Genomic DNA, 18,334 nt, shown 5'->3' on the forward strand with positions numbered 1-18,334 from the left:
AAAACCTTAACTTCAATCACATAGAAAAATTCTACTCTTTTATCTATTCCCCACAATTTCTGTTTCTGATATGACAATTTACATATTTTTATTATATATCTATTAACAAAATATTGTAGCTATATTTACTTTTAATTCTTCTGTCCTTTAATCTTCATACTGTAGGTCAGTGATTAACAAATCACAATATTACAGTATTAGAGTATTCTGAATTTGACTATATACTTTCCTTTATGAGCATGTTTTATATTTTCAAATGTTTTTATGTTACTAACTAGCATCCTATTATTTCAGCTGGAAGAATTCCTTTTAGTATTTCCTGTTAACCAGTTGCAGTGGTGATTAACTCCCTCAGGCTCAGTTTGTGAAAATTTTATCTCTCTTCTTCATTTCTGAAAGACAGCTATGCCAAGTAAAATATTCTTGGCTGTCTGTTTTTTTCCTTTGAATATATTATCCTACTCTCTCCTTGCCTAAACAATTTCTGCTGAGATATCCAGTGAAATCCAGTCATTCCCTTGCATGTGAAGAATTATTTTTTTCTTCCTTCTTTTAAAATTATCTTTTTGATTTTGATTTTAGAGAATTTTCTTATAATATATCTTGAAGATCTTTTTTGTTGAGACTTTTGGGGAACTTATGAACTTCATGAGCTTGGATCTCCAAATCTCTCCCTAGATTTTGAAAATTTCAGCTATTATTCCTTTAAATAAGCTTTCTTCCCCCCTTTCTCCCCCTCTTCTCCTTCTGAGACTCCAGTAATATGTAGATTGTTTCTTTTTATCGTATCCCATAATTCATGTAAGTTTTCTTCAGTCTTTTTCATTTTTTTCCCTTTGTCTCCTCTGTCTGGATAATTTCATATGAACTGCCTGTGACTTCACAGATTCTATCTTCTATTTTATCAAGTCTGCTGTGGATACGTTATTGCATTTAAAAAAATTTTATTCATTGTATTCTTCAGCTCCATAATTTCTGACTGATTCTTTGTTATAATTTCTCTCTGTTAACTTCACAGTGTGAAGTTCACAGTGCTGAATTCTCATTTTGTGATTTTTCCTAATCCCTCAGAAGGCAGCTTTTTATGCATGCTCTGTAGAAAACAGTATGGAGAACCCTCAAAAAATTAAATGTAGAATTACCATATAATCCAGCAATTTCACTTATGGGAACATATCCAAAGGTAATGAAAACAAAACTCAATAAGATATATGCACCCACCCCCCATGTCCATAGCAGTATTGTTTACAATAGCCAAGACCTAGAAACAACCTAAGTGTCCATCTGTGGATGAATGGGTAAAGAAGCTATGGTTTATATACAATAGAATATTATCCAGCCATAAAAAATGAGGAAATCCTACCATTTGTGACAACACAGATGAACTTTGAAGGCATTATGCTAAGTGAAATAAGTCAGACAGAGAAAGACAAATATTGTATGATCTCATTTATATGTGGAGTCTAAAGAAAAAACAAAGTAAAATAAAACAGGACAAAACAAAAACTCATAGAAAAGTAGATCAGACTTATGGTTACCAGAGATGGGGGTGGAGAAAGTGGGAATTGGAGGAAAGCAGTCAAAAGGTACAAACTTCCAGTTATAAGATAAATAAATACTAGGGATGTAACATACAACATGATAACTATAGTTAACACTGCTCTGTGCTTTGTGACCACCTAGAGGTGTGGGATAGGGAGGGCGGGAGGGAGGGAGATGCAAGAGGGAAGAGATATGGGAACATATGTATATGTATAACTGATTTACTTTGTTATAAAGCAGAAACTAACACACCATTGTAAAGCAATTATACTCCAATAAAGATGTTAAAAAAAAAAAAACAGTGCTCAAGTTCACTTTACACACACACACACACACAGATAAATAAATATATAAATACATAAATAAATACTCCTGTCATTTTTGTGATGTCATCTTCCCATCATGTCCTTACCTCTGATTTCTATAATAGTGCCTGGCACCTAGCAGGTGCTTGACAGGTATTTACTTAATGAATAAATAAACACTGAACCATGATAAGAAGAACTTGGGTCAAATTTTGGGTTGGTTGCTTTTCATTTTGTGATGTTTCATTTTAACTCTGTTTTCCCTTCTGTAAAATGGGGAGAAATAGCTAATTCACACAGTCTAGGTTAGAATTTTTAAAAGATTGCTAAAGTACCTACATGTAGTGCAGTATAATTAACAAATGTTCTTTTTTATTCATCTGTATTTTAAAATTTTTTTAAGTGTAACTGACGGCCTTCTTCTTATCATTCTGACAAGCAAGATGAAGAGCATCGTGCGAAATTAGCTCAGCCTCTTCTGGCTCATCTTTAGAGATGCTGGACTTGGCTCACTTAAGCAGCTGGATGATCTGAATGCTGCCGTGTCCTTCTCAGGGACCTCACCTGCTACCTGCTGTTCCTTCTCCTCCTCCATCTCAGCAGGCTTTCAAAACCTGGGGAGTATTGCCAGCAGCCTTAGCAGGCTTTGCGTTTTGACGCGGGAAGCTGGTCCCTAAGCACCAAGCAGCAGCACCACAGCAGCCCGCAGGAGGCCTTGGCCCAGGCTTGGGGCTCAGGATGGGGTGCGTGCTCCCACCACCAGTTTTTCTTTATCTTTAATTCCTTCCTTTATAAAGTGGAAGTTGCACACTCTTTCCTTCTACTGTATTACAAGTTGAAGGTATGATCAAATGAAATAATGAGAGGAATTTGGATACTAGTTTATGAAATATGAGGAGTTTTTGTTTGTTTGTTTTGTTTTTTAACATATACGAAGGATAAAGGGACATGGAGTGAATCATCTTCGAGCCCTTCAGCAATCTTTCCTTTCTTTGATCAATCAAGGAAAAACAGAACTTTATCTTATTATTACTTTTTACACGGGGTAATCATGAAGGATACATTTCAAGTAGCATACAAATCATTTTCTACTAAAGCCAGAAAAGTAAACAGCCGAAGTGTATAATTTAGAGTGGCCAGATCCTGTTTTCTGTTTCGCCATAGCTTGACCCTTAAAAATAAAGGAGGCTAATGCAGTAGCAGGATAAATGCAAGTGAATTAAGAAATGTGTGGCTATCAAACCTCTTTTGTTTAAAGTGTGTCAGACAGGTCTCCAGCACTCAAATCTTTTTCTATTAACATCTCAGGTTGACTAAATTCCGTTATTAAAAATGGATCCCAGGGGCTTCCCTGGTGGCGCAGTGGTTGAGAGTCTGCCTGCCAATGCAGGGGACACGGGTTCGAGCCCTGGTCTGGGAAGATCCCACATGCCGCGGAGCAACTAGGCCCGTGAGCCACAACTACTGAGCCTGCGCGTCTGGAGCCCGTGCTCCGCAACGGGAGAGGCCGCGACAGTGAGAGGCCCGCGCACAGCGATGAAGAATGGCCCCCTCTCGCCGCAACTGGAGAAAGCCCTCACACAGAAACAAAGACCCAACACAGCCACAAATAAATAAATTAATTAAAAAAAAAAAAGGATCCCCTTTGGAATTTGACATATTTTCTGGATTTCATATTGAAAATTAAATTAAAATACACCTTTTTAAACAAAGAGTTCCACATTTATCTGGTGATGCCCAAGGAGTAAGCTTTATTGCTTGAGATGGAAGAAGTGAATATTAGAACTTCTGTTTATGTTTATTTTTATCTTTCTTTTATATACTTGCCCATGTTTTATAAATTTTAAATAATTTTAAACTATTGTGAAATATATAAATATGGTACTAAATGAGTAATTCAGTAGCATAAGCATATACTTCATAGCTAGAAGCTATATAAGTATATATATAGATGGTACATGGTCAAAATATTTTAATCAGTCAACAAAATAAAATTGGAATGTCTTTTTGTTGGATAGAAAGGAATTCTCAACAGATTATTTCCCCCTTCTGCAACAAAAACACATGTAATGTTTTATTCTACTTTACACTTATATAATTAAAACTGTTTTTAGTTTGCTAAACATGTGATGTGATCTCATACCACTCTGTATTTGCACCCTTAGGTCTTCTGCCTAGAATCCCATTTTCTTCTACACCTGCCAAATTCTTATATCAAACCTGTATCAGATCTCAGCCTCTATGGGAAATGTTTCCTGAATTTTTAAACATCTTTTTTGAAATACAATTTACACACCATAAAATCCACACATTTAATGTGTGGAATTCAATGGGTTTAGTACATTCACAAATTTACACCTTCATCGGTACTATATAACTCAAGAACATTGTCATCACCCTCAAAAGAAACCCTGTATCTATTAGTAGTTACTCCCAAATCTTTTTGATTTGAAAATATATACAGCTTCAGTAATTAAAACAATGTATCACTGGGTTAAGAATAGTGTTATGTATTTTAATGAAATAAAATTAAAGTTCAGAAATAAACCCCTACATATATAGTCAATTGATTTTCAACCAAGCAGTTAAATGGAGAAAGAATAGTCTTTTCAACAAATGATGCTGGTCTTAGGATATTTACATACAAAAGAATGAAGTTGTATCCCAACCTCCTATCTTACGCAAGAATTAATTAACATGTATTATAGATCTGAATGTAAGAGCTAAAACTGCACAACTCTTAGAAGAAAACATCTGAATGAATAGTCATAATCTTGAATTGAGCAATGATTTCTTGGATATGACACCAAAAACACGACCAACAAAAGGAAAAATAGGTAATTTGCATCGTCTTAAAATTAAATTTTTGTTTTATAAATGATATCACAAAGAAAGTGAAAAGGCAAGCACCAGAATGGCAGAAATATTTGAAAAGCATATATGTGGTAATGAGCTAGTATTTAGAATCAAAAAAGGACTCTTTAATGTACAAATAAAAAGATAAATAACCCAATTAAAATGTGCAAAGGATTTGAGTATATGTTTTGTTAAGAAGATAAAGAAATGGCCAATAAGCACATGAAAATATACTCAATGTCATTCACCATTAAGGAAATGCAAATCATAACTGTGAAACACCACTTCATATCCTTTAATATGGCTATAATCAGGAATATAGATAATAAGAAATGTTGAAGGATTTGTGAAGAAACAGGCACCCATGTATATTAGTAGTGGAAATGCAAGTGGCACAGTCACTTTGGGAAACTGACAGTTCCTCCAAAGTTTAAATAATGTAGTCAGCATATGACCCAGCAATTCCACTCTTTGGCATATACCCAAGAGAAGTAAAAACATTGTCCATTTTAAGCGCATGCTTCTTTTTTTAAAAAAATAAACTCATTTAATATCTTCTTTATTTTTACCTGTTTCTATTATAGTAGATTACAAACTTCTTGAGGGCAAAGACTGTTTCTTATTCATTATTGATTCCCTAGAAACAGGAAGTAGTATTAAGTATTATACTATTGGTATAAAGTATAAAGTAAGCATCAGTAATACCTGGTATAAAGGTTGGTAGTAATGCCTGGTATAAAGGTAGTAATACCTGGTATAAATAAAGTAGGTATCTGATATAAAGTAGGCATCAGTAATACCTTTGACCAGGGGAGCTCCATAAAACTCTACCAGTTACGGCTTTAATGAAGGTTAGTGGATGGTCATTTGAGACTTCTATGGGTGCACTTTGAGTTGAAGGGAAAGGAATATAAGCAAAGGTAGAAGTCAGGAAACCTAAAGGTTTTAAGCTTCTCTGGCCTGGAGGCCAGTCAAGATTTCCATAACAAATTTTATACGTGTCATCAGACTTGTTCCTTTTGCCATATGAGATTGCCAGAAATTCACTTTTTGAAATTAGAATCTTCAATTCTTGCTGCCAAATAACAGTGAAGTTTTCCTTCAGTCTTCATCATCACTTTTACTCTCTCAATCACATCCCTTTTTCATCTTCTATCATCTTGTTCTCTCTTCTCCTTTTTCTTTCACCAGAGTCCATTTTCAGGAAAGATGGTTTATAGGCACTTATACTGAATAAACTTAAGTCATGGTGCTCATTCCCCAAGGGTACTGGAGTTCGTAGTTGCCTCTTAAAAACAGAGTCTCGGACGTCATCAAAGAAATGAAAAAATTAGAGGGCCCACACCTCTGAAATTCATTCATGATGACCATGACTTTGTCTGTTTAATCATAACCATGGGCTACCCCTTTCTCACAAGTCGAAGGATCAAACATCTCACATATTAGAGCTCTCCTGCGTATAGCTGACAAACCTACACCAACAAAAACATTCAGAAGAGAAAGGCAGAAGTACTTCATTTATTTAAGACCTTATGCTTGATTTCTTGTAGGCACACAGAAGGATGACTTCTAAATCTATGGTACATGAAATACAATTTATTCTTAAGCTTTCGTCAAATAGTACTTGAAAATTTCTATTTGTTCTTCTGTTTAGAGTATATATGTGTGTTTTCAGAGTGAATCTTGGGTGAATTTGTTCAACTGTCAGAATCTCAACCTAATAGCAGGCTTAGATGGACATGAGAGATGACCAATGACAAAAGCAAACAAACACATAACAAAATACTTTTAAACTAGCTTGCTTGATTCTCTATTAGCTTTATTACAGTCATTTTTCTCAGAAGTATAATACTGAACCTGGCTAAAGCAGACCAACCTTCTTAGATTGGAGAGATTGTTGTCCCAGGTCTCAGAGCTGTGTATGGAGGAGGAAATTCCTTAACAGAAAAATCCCGTCACGTCTATGCCCCGCAGTCTGCACTTGGCAGTGAGTTTATTCAGTGATTGTCAGCTCCCAAACGCTACATGCTTATAGAATGATGTATCGACTGTCCATGTCAGGGAGAAGCATCAGCGACAAACATCCAATCTGCCTGTATTCTGACGCAGACATCTCTTCCCTTTCACTGGATGCTTTTCTTTGTATAGGCTCGTGTTTGTTTTAGATAAGCCTTGTCTCAATAAAGGTCTAAACACTTCTTTGAAAAAACAAAACAAAATATCAGGAGGCTTATTGAAAATGAAAGCTGCCCTCTTAAAGCAAAGTTAACCCACTTAAGCAGCATAAATAGTCAGTATTGATATGAGGGGCAATTGAGCCAATGGATAAAGTTATTAGGTCTGATACTGGCTATGGAGACCATAATAGTGACTATTTATTAAGCAACTATTATGGGTTTAGCTTGGTACCAGGAGCTTTATATGCAATATGAATCACCCTCTTATCAGTACCCTTTATCACAAGCCTCCTAGGCATGTGGCCCTGACATAGATGCCACTTGCCTGTTCTATTTGTATAAGAACAGTTTTTAGTTTATATCACACTGTGCAGTTATCATTTATTTTGTGTCAGTTATATATATGGTGTTTGATCTGATGCTCCACACCTAATACTAAGATAAAAGGGTAATAACTATAATACTAGGCACTATTTCTTAAATAGCATCTATGTGGAAGGCACTATGCTAAATTCTTTCTGCCTATGGATGATGATAATATTGGTCACTACATGATATACACCTTCTATTTACTAGACACAGTGTTAGCATTATTCAAACTGGTACAATAAATGTGTAAAGGTTTTGCAGGCAAGGAAACTTGACGTTCAGAGACATTAAATTTATCATCTAAGGTCACATAGCTAGTACGTTCAGGGGCTTTGGGTTGAATCTGGGTTAGGTTGAATCTGCAGCATGATCTTTTCCACTCTGCTATGCGGTCGGTGTGTGTTTGTGTGAGTCTGTGTGTGTGTGTGTGTGTGTGTGTGCAGGAACACAGTGAAGTCACTAGTTTTATACCGCTTTACATACACACCTGAAGTAAAGGCTCTTGACAGAAGACTCATAGCTCACAGGTGACCTTCTTCAAGATAGCCTTTTAAGAACTAAAATTACACATTACTTAGAGCTAAAAGAGTCCTTAAAAACTAAATTAGATTTATTCGAGCCATGATTAAGGTGATAGATTTGATTTACTCTTTTACAAAAATATTTTTTAAATTCTCCTATTCAAGAAAAGGATTATTTTTCTTACTTCATTTATGGGAAATAGGAGACAGAATTCAGTAGTCAAGAATATAGTAATCATATCTATTTGTAGGTTAAAAAAAAATCACACAATGAAACAAACAACCAAACAAAGTTTCTCTAAAGCAAGGCAAGTAAACAGGGACCACCTTTATCTATAGTCAAAAGTAAAATAAGAAAAAAGGCCACACATAGTTGTGGCTCCTTCAGGCCCTGATGCATTAATCACAACCCTCCTGCTTTACGTGCTCAGGTCTGACCAACAGCTTCACTGCTAATGGTTAACATGCCTATGATCATTATGTTGTGGCATTTAGCCCAGTAGTGCATATTATTACATTCCCAGTATTTCTGCATCATGAACGATAAAGGTATCTTAGCAAAAGGATATAAAAAATTGAACTAGTATATTGCTTTGGTCCCGGACAACACAGGATATATGTTTGGAATTTTCTCTCTGTCTTGACCTTTGGAGAATCCCAATTCCTGTACCCAGAGACCATTGTTCATTAGAGATGCAAATCTAGCATCCTTGCTATTCCATGGGGTATCGGAATCCTTCTTCTCACATTAACTTCTGCCTCCTGATTCATCCCCTGGTTGATTGCCTTAGGCCCTGCCATGAGTCTTATGCCCTGGCTCTTATTATTCTTCTTCTGGTACATTTTTTAAAAAATTTGTCACAAATGAGTCTTTCCTGCCCTTTGGGTCAGCTATCTTCTGTTGGCTCTGGAATGTCCCTCCCATGCCAATTAGGTATGAGTCTAATCCATTCTAGAATATGATATAAATAAATATCCCAGGTTTATTGGGATAAACCAAATAGTTCCCTTTCTCCATTACTATCCATCTTACTTGCTCTGTAGTTTTCCCATTTCCCAGGCAGACAGAAACATCCTTCCTGAGCTGACCTTCTCCAGGTGGTCAGTGATTCATACCTTCATCTTATCTTTTTCTACCTTCTTTCACTTTCCCCTACACTTCCTGATCATTCAGCTCTCACAGAGAAAAGATATTTGAGAAATTACTCAGAAGGGATCAAAATACAATGGCAGGGAGGTAGACTTTTGCAGGCAAAAGGTTACTTTATTTCCTCTCAAGTCACAATTCTTTAAACATCCATCTAGTCCTAGGCCAGGGTTTGAATTAAGAGTAATTGGAATTATTAAAGAGTTATCTGTAGATGTAAAACTTTTCATGAGTCATACCTTGGGTACCAGGGAAGAAAAGGAAGTTACTATGCATAGATGCAGAGCTTCATACTCATAAACTGTGCTCATCAATTTAGTATGTTGTTTTACCTAATTCTCATTTTAAACCTTTAAACTAGATGTTATAATTATATCAATTTTATAAAGAAGAAAATTAAGTATTAGAGAAATTTTGCAGTTCCTTTAAGTTCCCAGAGGTGGAGGAGTACAGATTCATAGCCAGATCTACTTGTCTTCAAAGATAACATTTATATCTCATCACACACTTCTTGGGAATGGGATTTTAGGAAAAATGTGTAAGTTAGCAACGTTTTTTTTTTTTTTGTTACAGATGTACATTCTCCTAGCCTCTTTCCTTCTCTGTACAAAATTCCCATTTATTTTGTTAGGTTCCTCTTTCACTCATCAATAAGTTAATAATAAGTTAATTAACTGTGCCTTTACATAACTGATTTAAAATCATTGTATGATCTCCAACCAAGAGACTGTGGGATGAGAAATTATTTTTTCACTCAAAGATTATTGAGGTGCCAGTGATCTCTCAATGAGAAAAAGAATTTTGAGAGAAGAGACCAGAAATTATTCAGTGCGGGTGGGAACAAATTGTCATGAGCCCATAGGGATTCTAGAAGAGTTGGTGTTGCTTTGGCAGCAGAATAAACTCATTGTCCACACCATGTGGTGATGGAGCCACTTGACTGCATCACCATTTAGAGCAGTGGCATATTCCATCCTGTATAAACTCTTCTAAGTGACCAAGATCAACTGGGGATGAAGAGATAGAGGCCAAGTAAATGGTGGGTATGCAATCGAGAGCGTATCAAGAGAAAAGTTGGAAAAAAAAATGGTGTTTAGCCTGTGACAAAGACTTAGGCTACCATGATTACTGTCGTCACATATTTAGTATTAAGGAAGAATTGTTAGGCTCTTTGCATTTTGTAGCCACAGAAAGAACTAACATCTACAAGTGGAAATTATGAGGAGCTAGACTTGGGCTTAATGGAAGAAAGAACTTTCAAATCATTATAGTTGTCCTCAAATGGAATGAAGTGTCTGATGGGGCAATGAATTCCCCATCACTAGAAGTGTGCAATAAGAGGGTACAGGACCACTTATTTGGAATTTATGCATCTAGTGAAATGGTTAATATAGATGACCTCATCTTACTTCCCATTCTGAGAGCCTATGATTTGATACTTGGTTGTGTCTGTTCCAAGAATATTTTAATGTAATTACTATAGCCTGAGCCAACACAATTTGGTAGATCTATGACCAACTTGGCAGCCTCTTTTTTTTTTTTTTTTTTCTTCTTCTTTAGTATTTTGTTATTTGTTATATGCCTTTTTGAAGTCTTTTATAGCTAGAGTCAATAAATTGGCTCTCATGTTGGTTGGTGTTTCTAGCTCTGTCTTCCCACAGAGAGAGAAAGAGAAAGCAATCAGCTATAATATGTACAGAGGTGAGGGCCAAACACTCTTCTGAAGAATCTATTTTTCCTGCACGAAGTCTAACTTTTCTTTTCCTATTTTCTCCTTTATGATTCACAATTTGGAGAATCAGGAAAATTGTAAAAACTTTCAAAGAATGGAAAGATCATTAGGATCACATAGAATGCAGCTCCAAAATGGGGCTACAGCTTTGTAAAGTTTTAAATTCATGGAAAGTGAACACTCCAACCTGTGCAATAAATCTCAATGTATTTAGTCAAGAAAACAGGACAAAGTGGAAGTGAGGGTCTACAGAGCAAGAGCAGATGTAGTTTATTTCAGGAGGCAATTTATGTGCCCCTCATGTCCACAAGAGGCACAGCACTACTGCTGACACTTTTTATACTGATAGGATCCTGAAAAAAGTCAAAAAAAGCTGAACTTTTGCTATATCACTGTACTTTTTACTTTGGTTTATATCATTTTTCCAGAAGAACATACACAAACAAACAAAGTATTGGCATTTAAGTAAACATGCACAAGAAATATTAATACATTAACTTGACATGACAATTGTGATGAATTACAGCAAAGGCTAAGTAAATATAGTACTAAGAGATCCCTGGCATCTTGAACATATTAAAACCACATATATGATTTTTTTTGAATTTTATTTTATTTTTTTATACAGCAGGTTCTTATTAGTTATCTATTTTATACTTATTACTGTATATATGTCAATTGCAACCTCCCAATTCATCCCACCACCATCACCCTCCCCCATTGTCCCCCCTTGGTGTCCATATGTTTGTTCTCTACATCTGTACCTCTATTTCTGCCTTGCAAACCAGTTCATCTGTATCATTTTTCTAAATTCCACATATATGCATTAATATATTTGTTTTTCTCTTTCTGACATAGTTAACTCTGTATGACAGTCTCTAGATCCATCCACATCTCTACAAATGACCCAATTTCGTTCCTTTTTATGGCTGAGTAATATTCCATTGTATATATGTACCACATTTGTATCCATTCGTCTGTCCATGGGCATTTATGTTGCTTCCAAGACCTGGCTATTGTAAATAGCGCTGCAATGAATATTAGGGTGCATGTGTCTTTTTGAATTATGGTTTTCTCTAGGTATATGCTTAGTAGTGGGATTGCTGGGTCATTCTATTTTTAGTTTTTTAAGGAACCTCCATACTGTTCTCCATAGTGGCTGTATCAATTTACATTCCCACCAACAGTGCAAGAGGGTTCCCTTTTCTTCACACCCTCTCTAGCATTTGTTTTTTGGAGATTTCCTGATGATGCTCATTCTAAGGGGTGTGAGGTAATAACTCATTGCAGTTTTGATTTGCATTTCTCTAATAATTAGTGATGTTGAGCAGCTTTTCATGTGCCTTTTTGTCATCTGTATGTCTTCTTTGGAGAAACATCTATTTAGGTCTTCTGCCCATTTTTGGATTGGATTGTTTGTTTTATTAATATTGAACTGCATGAGCTGTTTATATATTTTGGAGATTAATCCTTTGTTGATTCACTTGCAAATATTTTCTCTCATTTTTTGGGTTGTCTTTTCATCTTGTTTATAATTTCCTTTGCTGTGCAAACACTTTTAAGTTTCATTAGGTCCCATTTATTTATTTTTATTTTATTTCCATTACTCTAGGAAGTGAGTCAAAAAAGATCTTGCTGTGATTTATGTCAAAGAGTGTTCTGCCTATGTTTTCCTCTAAGAGTTTAATAGTGTCTAGCCTTACATTTAGGTCTCTAATCCATTTTGAGTTTCTTTTTGTGTATGGTGTTAGGGAGTGTTCTAATTTCATTCTTTTACATGTAGCTGTCCAGTTTTCCCAGCACCACTTATTGAAGAGACTGTCTTTTCTCCATTGTATATCCTTGCCTCTTTTGTCATAGATTAGTTGACCATAGGTCTGTGGGTTTATCTCTGGGCTTTCTATCCTGTTCCATTGATCTATATTTCTGTTTTGGTGTCAGTACCATATTGATTGATTATTGTAGCTTTGTAGTATAGTCTGAAATCAGGGAGTCTGATTCCCCCAGCTCTTTTTTTTCCCCTCAAGATTGCTTTGGCTATTCGGGGTCTTTTGTGTCTCCATACAAATTTTAAGAATTTTTGTTCTAGTTCTACGAAAAATCCATTGATAATTTGATAGTGATTGCATTGAATCTGTAGATTGCTTTGGGTAGTATAGTCATTTTCACAATATTGATTCTTCCAATCCAAGAACATGGTATATCTCTCCATCTGTTTGTGTCATCTTTGATTTCTTTCATTAGTGTCTTATAGTTTTTTGCATACAGGTCTTTTGGCTTCTTAGGTAGGTTTATTCCTAGGGATTTTATTCTTTTTGTTACAAGGAAGAATGGGATTGTTTCCTTCCTTTCTCTTTCTGATATTTTGTTGTTACTGTATAGGAATGCAAAGATTTCTGTGCATTAATTTTGTATCCTGCAAATTTACCAAATTCATTGATTAGCTCTAGTAGTTTTCTGGTGGTAGCTTTAGGATTATCTATTTATACTATCATGTCATCTGCAAACAATGACAGTTTTACTTCTTCTTTTCCAATTTGTATTCCTTTTATTTCTTTTTCTTCTCTGATTACTGTGGCTAGGACATCCAAATCTATGTTGAATAATAGTGGCAAGAATGGACATCCTTGGGCTTCCCTGGTGGCGCAGTGGTTGAGAATTTGCCTGCTAATGCAGGGGACACGGGTTTGAGCCCTGGTCTGGGAGGGTCCCATATGCCGCGGAGCAACTAGGCCTGTGAGCCACAACTACTGAGCCTGCGCGTCTGGAGCCTGTGCTCCACAACAAGAGAGGCCACAACAGTGAGAGGCCCGTGCACTGTGATGAAGAGTGGCCCCTGCTTGCCACAACAAGAGAAAGCCCTCACACAGAAATGAAGACCCAACACAGCCAAAAATAAATAAATAAAAATAAATTAATTTAAAAAAAAAAGAATGGACATCTTTATCTTGTTCCTGATCTTAGAGGAAATGCCTTCAGTTTTTCACCATTGAGAATGATGTTTGCTATGGGTTTGTCATATATGGCCTTCATTATGTTGAGGTAGGTACTCTCTATGCCCACTTTCTGGAGAGTTTTTATCATAAATGGTGTAGAATTTTGTCAAAAGCTTTTTCTGCCTCTATTGAGAGGATCATATGGTTTTTATTCTTCAATTTGTTAATATGTTGTATCACATTTATTGATTTGAGTATATTGAAGAATCCTTGCATCTCTGGAATAAATCCCACTTGATCATGGTGTATGATCCTTTTAATATGTCGTTGGATTCTGTTTGATAGTATTTTGTTGATGGTTTTTGCATCTATATTCATCCGTGATATTGGTCTGTAATTTTCTTTTTTTGAAGTGTCTCTGTCTGGTTTTGGTATCAGAGTGATGGTGGCCTTGTAGAATGAGTTTGGGAGTGTTCCTTCCTCTGCAATTTTTTGGAAGCATTTGAGAAGAATGGGTGTTAGCTCTTCTCTTAATGTTTGATAGAATTCACCTGTGAAGCCATCTGGTCCTGGACTTTTGTTTGTTGGAAGATTTTTAATCACAGTTTCAATTTCATTACTTGTGATTGGTCTGTTCATATTTTCTCTTTCTTCCTGGTTCAGTCTTGGAAGGTTATACCTTTCTAAGAATTTGTCCATTTCTTCCAAGTTGTCGATTTTATTGGCATAGAGTTGCTTGTAGTAGTCTCTTAGGATGCTTTGTATTTCTGTGGTGTCTGTTGTAACTTCTCCTTTTTCATTTCTAATTTTATTGATTTGAGTCCTCTCCCTCTTTTTCTTGAAGAGTCTGGCTAAAGGTTTATCAATTTTGTTTATCTTCTTGAAAAACCAACTTTTAGTTTTATTGACCTTTGTTATTGTTTTCTTTGTTTCTGTTTCATTTATTTCTGCTCTTATCATTATGATTTCTTTCCTTCTACTAACTTTGGGTTTTGTTTGTTCTTCTGTCTCTAGTTCCTTTAGGTGTAAGGTTAGATTTTTTATTTGAGATTTTTCTTGTTTCTTGAGGTAGGGTTGTATTGCTATAAACTTCCTTCTTAGAACTGCTTTTACTGCATCCCATAGGTTCTGGATAGTCCTGTTTTCATCATCATTTGTCTCTAGGTATTTTTTGATTTCCTCTTTGATTTCTTTAGTGATGTCTTGGTTATTTAGTAATGTATTGTTTAGTCTCCATGTGTTTGTCTTTTTTACATTTTTTTCCTTCTAATTTATTTCTAATCTCATAGCAATTTGTTCGGAAAAGATGCTTGATATGATTTCAATTTTCTTAAATTTACTGAGGCTTGATTTGTGACCTGAGTTGTGATCTATATTGAAGAATATTCTGTGTGCACTTGAGAAGAAAGTGTAATCTGCTGTTTCTGAATGGAATGGCCTATAAATATCAATTAAATCTATCTGGTCTATTGTGTCATTTAAGGCTTGTGTTTCTTTACTAATTTTCTGTCTGGATGATCTGTCCATTGGTGTAATTGAAGTGTTAAAGTCCCCTACTATATTTGTGTTACTGTCGATTTCCTCTTTTATAGGTGTTAGCATTTGCCTTATGTATTGAGGGGATCCTATGTTGGGTGCTATATATTTATAATTGTTATATCTTTTTCTTGGAATGATCCTTGATCATTATGTAGTGTCCTTCCTTGTCTCTTGTAACATTCTTAATTTTAAAATCTATTTTATCAGATACGAGTATTGCTACTCCAGCTTTCTTTTGATTTCCATTTGCATGGAATATCTATTTCCATCTCCTCACTTTCAGTCTGTATGTGTCCCTAGGTCTGTAGTGGGTCTCTTGTAGACAGCATATATATGGGTCTTGTTTTTGTATCCATTCAGCGAGCCTGTGTCTTTTGGTTGGAGCATTTAATCCATTCACATTTAAGGTAATTATCTATATGTATGTTCCTATTACCATTTTCTTAGTTGTTTTGGGTTTGTTTTTGTAGGTCATTTTCTTCTCTTTTGTTTCCCCCTTAAAGAAGTTCCTTTAGCATTTGTTGTAGAGCTGGTTTCATGGTGCTGAATTCTCTTAGCTTTGTCTTGTCTGTAAAGCTTTTGATTTCTCCATCGAATCTCTATCAGATCTTTGCTGGGTAGAGCAATCTTAGTTGTAAATATTTCCCTTTCTTCACTTTAAATATATCGTGCCACTCCCTTCTGGCTTGTAAAGTTTCTGCTGAGAAATCAGCTTTTAACATTATGGGAGTTCTCTCATATTTTATTTGTCATTGTTCCCTGGCTGCTTTTAATCATTTTTCTTTGTCTTTAATTTTTGTCAGTGTGATTACAATGTTTCTCGGTGTGTTGCTCCTTGGGTTTATCCTGCCTGGGACTGTCTGCACTTCCTGGACTTGGGTGGCTATTTCCTTTCCCATGTTAGGGAAGTGCTCGACTATAATCTCTTCAAATATTTTCGTGAGTCTTTTCTCTCTCTCTCTTCTCCTTCTGGGACCCCTATAATGTGACTGTTGGCACATTTAATATTGTCCCAGATGCCTCTTAGGCTGTCTTTATTTCTTTTCATTCTTTTTTTCTTTTTTAATAAATTTATTTATTTATTTTTGGGTGTGTCGGGTCTTCGTTTCTGTGTGAGGGCTTTCTCTAGTTGTGGCGAGTGGGGGCCACTCTTCATCACGGTGCGCAGGCCTCTCACTGTCGTGGCCTCTCTTGTTGCAGAGCACAGGCTCCAGATGCACAGGCTCAGTAGTTGTGGCTCACGGGCCTAGTTGTTCTGTGGCATGTTGTATCTTCCTAGACCAGGGCTCGAACCCATGTCCCCTGCATTGGCAGGCAGATTCTCAACCACTGCACCACCAGGGAAGCCCCCATTCTCTTTTTCTTTATTCTGTGCTGCGGCAGTGAATTCCACCATTCTGTCTTCCAGGTCACTTATCCGTTCCTCTCCCTCAGTTATTCTGCTATTGATTCCTTCTAGTATATTTTTCATTTCAGTTATGGTATTGTTCATCTCTGTTTGTTTGTTCTTTAATTCTTCTAGCTGTTTGTTCTTTAATTCTTCTAAGAATTCTTTAATTCTTCTTTATTAAACATTTCTTGCATCTTCTCGATCTTTGCCTCCATTCTTTTTCCGAGGTCCTGGATCATCTTCACTACCATTATTCTGAATTATTTTTCTGGAAGGTTGCTTATCTCCACTTCATTTAGTTGTTTTTCAGGGGTTTTATCTTGTTCCTTCTTCTGGTACATAGTCCTGTGCCTTTTCTTTTTGTCTATCTTTCTGTGAATGTGGTTTTCATTCCACAGGCTGCAGGATTGCAGTTTTTCTTGCTTCTTCTATCTGCCCTCTGATGGATGAGGCTATCTAAGAGGCTTGTGTAAGCTTCCTGATGGGAGGTACTGGTGGTGGGTAGAGCTGGGTGATGCTCCGGTAGGCAGAGCTCAGTAAAACTTTAATCCCCTTGTCTGCTGAGGGGTGGAGCTGAGTTTCCTCCCTTTTGGTTGTTTGGCCTGAGGTGACCCAGCACTGGAGGCTACAGGCTGTTTGATGGGGCTAGTGGTGTACTCTGGGAGGGTTCATGCCCAAGAGTTCTTCCCAGAACTTCTGCTGCCAGTGTCCTTGTCCCTCCAGTGAGCCACAGCCATCCCCTGCTTCTGGAGGAGACCCTCCAACAGCAGCTGGTAGGTCTTGTTCATTCACCTATAGTGTCACTGCTCTTTCCCCCAGGTCCTGATGCATACACTACTTTGTGTGTGCCCTCCAAGAGTGGCTCCTCTGTTTCCCCTAGTCCTGTTGAAGTCCTGCAATCAAATCCCACTAGCCTTCAAAGTTTGATTCTCTGGGAATTCGTCCTCCTGTTGCCTGACTGCCAGGTTGGGAAAACTGACATGGGGCTCAGAACCTTCATTCCAGTGGGTGGACTTCTGTGGTATAATTGTTCTCAAGTTTGTGAGTCACCCAACCAGTGGTTATGGGGTTTGATTTTATTGTGATTGCGCCCCTTATACCATCTCATTGTGGCTTCTCCTTTGTCTTTGGATGTGTGGTGTCTTTTTTGGTGAGTTCCAGTATCTTCCCGTTGATGATTGCTCAGCAGTTAGTGGTGATTCCGGTGCTCTCTCAAGAGGAAGTGAGCGCACATCCTTCTACTCCATCATCTTAGATAAGGTCTTTAAAACCACACATATGATTTACTCTAAGCCCTTCAAGTCTTATTTTAACTTGATGCTTTCTTATATTTCTTATTTTTTTCTGAATTTGAGTATTGTGTTTGTTTTTATGTGCATTTTGTTATTTTTTGGTTTGAATAGTGCTTTGTCATGTCTTGGGTGTATTATGGATTTCCAACTCGCTTTGGGCCTCATCATTGTATTGCACTGGTGTGCAACTCTTTCTGATCTCCTGCTCATTTAATTTATCTGTTGTTTATCCTCGGTTCCATATCATTAATAACAAAGACAAATTAAATGCAACCAACTCTCATCCTCATGGTAGGAAAGCCTCCTGGCTGAATATACTTCCATTTATCAACTGACTTTGCATTTAGCCTGTTAGCCATTCTTCAATCCAGTAGACAGTGCTTCAAACATAAGTCAGGATGAATTCATGTTTTTCAGTCTTCTAGCAGGATTCAGACGTTCTGGACCTTTTAGTTCACTGTTATTGTTGATCATTAAATATCAGGGATAAGGCAGTTTGCTCTGGGGCAATTTGCATTTTCTTCATCA

This window comes from Balaenoptera borealis (genome assembly GCF_965194805.1).
Source record: "Balaenoptera borealis genome assembly, chromosome: 6".
In the NCBI taxonomy this organism is placed as follows: Eukaryota; Metazoa; Chordata; class Mammalia; order Artiodactyla; family Balaenopteridae; genus Balaenoptera; species Balaenoptera borealis.